This window comes from Bidens hawaiensis, unplaced genomic scaffold (genome assembly GCF_021521415.1).
Source record: "Bidens hawaiensis isolate Kalapana, Puna unplaced genomic scaffold, B.hawaiensis_p1.1 tig00003126_1, whole genome shotgun sequence".
NCBI lineage: Eukaryota > Viridiplantae > Streptophyta > Magnoliopsida > Asterales > Asteraceae > Bidens > Bidens hawaiensis.
In genome coordinates this window covers 1,200,302-1,206,301 of record NW_027491168.1, presented here as the reverse complement: position 1 = coordinate 1,206,301, position 6,000 = coordinate 1,200,302, and positions in this window count along the sequence as shown.

Genomic DNA, 6,000 nt, shown 5'->3' with positions numbered 1-6,000 from the left:
CACACACACATATACACACAAACACACACACACACACACACATATATATGTATATATACGAAAGCGTAAAATGAGATTAATGGATAAGAAACGAAGACTCAATGATGTTGGTTTAAATAAATAACATTTTATTTGATGATTAATATTAATTGTAATATTTTATAAATCATTTGGAAGAATTAAAACAACAAAAACATAAAAATACCAAAAACTGGCTCCTCCAAGACTCGAAGGCGGGTGGACAGCGGCTCAAGAGTTTAACACACACACACCAGCCATTCGCGTTGGTGTGTTAGTTGGTGATGGAATGACAACAATATTGTTTATACAATACTAACTAAAACCAAATTGAAATAAGAACCCTAATTTTGAAATCGCTCAATCCGTTTAACGTTTGTTTAGATTGATATAGGGTTCATATTTACTGATGATAGACGAGCATACTACATGTTTTAATTACCTTAAATGATGCTGAAACCAAGGAGAACGACCAACCCGTTTCGGCGGCAAGAACAATATTCGAACAGTGGGTTACGGCCAAAATCAATGCAATTAAGTTTAGGGGCTTTGATCGTTGGGTTATATAGGAGGTGCAGACGCGAGAAATTGAATTACGATCAATCTGAGGATATGTAATTGATTTAGGTTAAGTCGGTTGATCGAATATAACAATACATATCATATTGGATCTTGTTTCTTAATTAACCACGTCGGTTATGCCGATAATGGCAAGAGAAATCTCAAGCATGATTCAATTCCTAGTTTATGACGACAATTGTGGCTCAAGCAAGCTAAACGGGTCATGGATACGGGTAAACGGGTCTTGAACCATGAGTTAACGGGTCAGGGACCAAGAGTTATAAATATAATATGCCGAAATTACAATTTAGTCCTTGGAGATTAAAGGTGGAAACAATAAAGGATTTAAGTTTATATTTGTGTTAAAAGTGTACATTTTCCAAAGTTAAATGTATATTAATTAAATATAATAAACAAATAAAAATTATATAATAATTACTCGATAAACGTGATACTTTTCAGGGTTTAAAATTTCCCAAACATAAAACGGGTCGGGTAACAAATATAAATTAATACATGGAAACACTGAGTTGTTACAATCTCCCCTACTTTAGGGAATTTCGTCCCGAAATTAAGGAAAACCAAAACTTCATTGTTTTTTTTAACAATTAAACTTTTAGAGAAAATATCATAGAATAGAACTTCTAATAACCAAAGCAAAGCTTCAAATAACAATCCGATAAGGGCACTTATATATTAGATGTACCAACGGCGTATCCACCATGTCCTTATCATCTCGTCATTTGTACCGTTACCCAAGCTACTTTAGATTCTAAGTCATGACACACGATTCTGCATATTATGATTTCCATGCGAGGACTTGAATAATTATATTCCGGATCATAATTACTCTTATCGTCAGATGGTCCACATAACTCGTTTTTATCATGTGGGTTATAAAATATTTAAAATCATTATTTTGAAAGAACAAACGTCTTTAATAACTTTAAATATAAATTCAAGAGATAAATGTTCAAGTTTGATTAATAAAACCATGTAATTCTTATTATATCTTTTGATTATTAAGAGTAAAATTTGGAAGATCAAAAGAAAACGGATTTATTGAGACAAACGCTATAATGAATTATGATGGATATGAATAAGATAATAAGGTAAGAGTACGAAAGCCTAACAAAGTATAAAGGAAACGTCATTCATAAGATGAAACGTGCAACATAGTTCAACTTAAAATCACTCAACGTCACAAATAACCAAAGAGTCGATACGATGCAAAAATAGAAAGGTTAGGATTGTCTTAAAATGGAAATAAATAAAGCAATAAAACTTCAAAGTCTCCGAAGATCCTCAATTACGGTTGACTTGATTCCATTGACATAGAGCACTTGAGGTACTTGGATCCATAATGACTTGAGCAGTAGCGGTAGATGGATTTGGGATAGCTTTGACAGGTTGAACTTGAACAACTTGTATAAGTGGGGCTTGATTGAAGTGAGTCAGGTAAACTTGAGCTTGTGGGTATGGAGTTTGATAAGGTTGAGTCATTTATGGAGAACCTTGGTTGACAAGAGGGGCTTGTAAGGGATATGTTTGATGGGTTGGGACTTGATGAGCATTGGTGGTGTAGTAGGGGGAAGGCATAGCTTGAGCTTGATGTGCATGGATAAGTCGAGGGCACGCATTGCGAAGATGACTAGGATCTCCACAAATATAGCAAGCACAGGTGTTAGGAACACCGGGTTGAGCATGTGGGGTAGTTTGAGTACTGGACGGTGCACGGAAAGTGTTAGCAAGATGAACATAATGGTTGCAGTTGGTGCACAAGCGACATGGAGATTGAGTCAGGTGATGGTAGTTACAAACTGAGCATAAAGGAAAAGGTCCGGTATAGGTCTTCTTGTTAGGAGCATCTTGGTTGGAGGTTGTGGGTTGGCTTTGTTAACTGCATAGTTTTGATAATTGGATTTACGTTTGTGGTGAGAAGGGTTACTAGTGGGTTTGGGTTCGGCCTTAGCATCGGTTGAGGAATTAGTTTTAGAGTTGCCAAGGGTAGGTTTACCATCCTTACGAGGTAGGGTTCAATCTCTAACATGGTCATCAGTAAGTGAAGCAGCAAGGGTAATAGCTTCCTTGATTGAGAGAGGGTCTCGACTAACCACAAAATCACAGAAAATCTTCGGTAATCCACGGATATACTTTCGATACCACGAGCCAAAAGAGTTACAAGGTGAGGTACTAGTAGGCTAAGTTCCTTAAAAGGGTTTGAGTAGGTTGAATTGTCACCATCAATTTGTTTAAGATCCCAAAACTCCATCTCGAGCCTTTGTAGTTCATGCTCGGGACAAAACTCTTCCTTCATTGCGTCCTGGAGTTCATCCCAAGACATAGCCAAAACTTCTTCAACACCATGTAGGGCTTTATAAGAGTTCCACCAAGTTAGAGCTCGTTCTTCGAAGACGTTCGAGGCGAACCTAGTACGCTTGTCATCCGGATATTCGTAGTGGATAAACTTGTTCTCCATTTGTTCAAAACAGGAGCTTAGTAGCATTCTTCTTGCCTAGATAAGGAGGCGGTTTAGCACTCGTGAAGTTCTTGTAGTGATAGTTGTTTGGTGTAGCCGAAGCAGCGGATCCACTAGAGTTGATATTTTACAGTTAGGCTACGACCTCGGATACAGCAACAGTGAACTCCTTAGTGATTCTAGCAGCCATACGACGATCATGAGGGGTCAACAAACGACGGTGATTACGACGATGAGATTTAGAAGACATTCTACGAGGATTAACAATGAAAATGTGTAAGATGACAGGTAAATTTTAGGAATGAGTTGATGTGAAATAATAGAGATGTATATGTATATGTATATGTATATGTATATGTATATGTATATGTATATGTATATGTATATGTATATGTATATGTATATGTATATGTATATGTATATGTATATGTATATGTATATGTATATGTATATGTATATGTATATGTATATGTATATGTATATGTATATATGACTTAGTGCTAGTGAAGACTCGAGGGCGAGTCAGGATTTAAAATAATATGTATAAGTTTGAAGCATTTGACTGAATGAACAATGTTCATAAAGTTTTCCAAGAAAAAAATAATTAAGCATATCAAACTAGTTGACCTCCCATGAGCTTTCCATGGCAATTTGAATGGCCCAACCAAATCAAGCAACATAAAGTTTGTGAATTGGCCTCCCATGAGCGTTCCATGGCAATTTGATGGCCGAATTCAAATAACGAGTAATAAACAATTGAGTTGGTCAGCCAATGAGCGTGTACATGGCATTTAACTAGCCCAACTAATTAACTAATTATCGACTCGGTGGAGTTGTTCAGACCATGAGCGTGTAAGACCCGAATCCCGAGAATCCTACAGTTGGTAATCACATCTATAATTTCACCAAAAATTTGAAACTGAAGCAATTCATTTTATTAAAACTAGTCAGAGTAATTAAACATCGGAATAATAAGTATCAAAATTCCTAAAAACCATGTAACGCCCATTAATTTTCAGTCCAAAGATGTAAAGCTTGTAAAGTATGTATATTTCTCGGGAGTTATCAGGCGTTCCTCGATGACCTTGTCACCTTTCTGGTATGTTAAATTATTTAACTTTTCAACCAAGATGTTGCTTCTTGAAAATTTGAGGGGCTAGAGTGTAAAATTTTTTATATCATAGACAAATCCTAACCCCTCCCCTCTCCTATGTCCGATCGGCAGCAGGCAAGCCCCCAAACCATTCATTTTTCTTTTGGTCAGCCAATATTAGGGTCTAAAACTTCAATTGAAGGTTAGTTCTATGTTTCCACAAGTCTTTTACACCTTAATTGGCCATTCTATCTCGCGTATTGATCGATAAACAGCTTGTTCTAGGCTAACCGGGTGGCTATCCTATTGAGCAACTCCGGGACTGTTTTGGTGGAGGTTTTTACACCAACATCCTTCTAGGTATGTCTAGTATAACATACATTAAAATCATGACCATTGGTGTTCGTTTGATTGGTCAACTAGTTGTAGAATAAAAACTAGTTTTCCGTTGTCTAGAATAGTGAATTATTGCGTTTAACGCGAGCGATGAAGTAAGTAAATGACCAATTCAGTTCGGATAGCTTCGGTTTAATGTACGGGCTGTTGGAAAATGATTTTTATAAGTATTGGGGCTGAATTGGTTATCGGTTACTCAAATGGGTCGGTACAACGCGTATTCGCGTTTATTGAATAGTTAGTGCGTTGTACTTGCAAATTACTGACCCATTCGGCTCGTGTAGCGTCGTGGGGACTTGTTGGCTGTAAATTTGTCATATTGGGTCCACACATGGCTGATTTGGATGTTAATGTCCTAAACAACTCTTAAACGCGCGTGTTAGTATCACCAAGTGCTTCTTGGGGTAGTTTGGGAATTCTTTATTCCCGGGAGTATCTAAAGGTCGTGTTGGTAAATGTAACGCCCCGGGGGCTGTTATGATTGAGTTTGATGAGGTCGAGGCTTTATGTAACTCGAACCATGTTAGAACGTCTCGTAGGATAATCGAGTCCTTTCAGTGTCGTTAGTAATGATTGTATGTAAACCAACAGGCGTTTAAGTTGTGGGGATACTTAGGGGTTCTCTAGCTCGTGGTGAACTCGTGCCTTGTGTCAGGTGAGTTCATGATGCCCATTTTTACTCTTTTTAAGTTTTTGGGCTAGCATGCACACCTAAGTGATTTTGCTTGATGAACCGTTTAAATTATTTTGTACGGGCCTACTTGTATAGGGTAGGCTTTGGGATGGTTTTATTGTATGTCTGTATGTATGTTTGTACATGTATTATTGTATGGCCAATAATTGGCGATGTTAATTAGTCGTTATCGACTAAGGATGTTACGTATGCCTACTTCGTGTTTGCATACGTTGGATGAGATGTTACGTGTTTGGGTTGTTCGTGTGCTCGACCCTAATGTTATTACTTGGAAGATAATTATAGGGATATAATTGTATAGATGTACACATATAAGTATGAATACTTATTGTGATGATGGCTTAACTGTTTGTATGCCGTTTTAATATAAAATTTTTGGAATGATTATTCTAAATGTCAATTATTAAAACTTGAACTCACTCAGCTTAAGCTGACATTGTGTGCATGTTAGTGTGAGTTTCAGGTTCGGAGGAGGATGCTTTACCTCTTTGACGTGCACGAGGCTACTTGGACGATGGAGGGCATATTTAGTCGGAGGTTCTAATAATGAACATTTCTCTTTTAAATTTTTACTAAATACATTGAAATCTGGTTTTGGGCATAATTCCCGGGTTTTGGGAACTTGTTTTTAATAATTTTGATTTTCCGCTGATTTATACTCTGAACTGGTTTTTGGAATGAAATGAATTGTTTGAGTTAAGTATGTTGTACGTTTCTTGTATGAATGCCAACTGTGGGATTCCCGGGATTCAGGGTCTT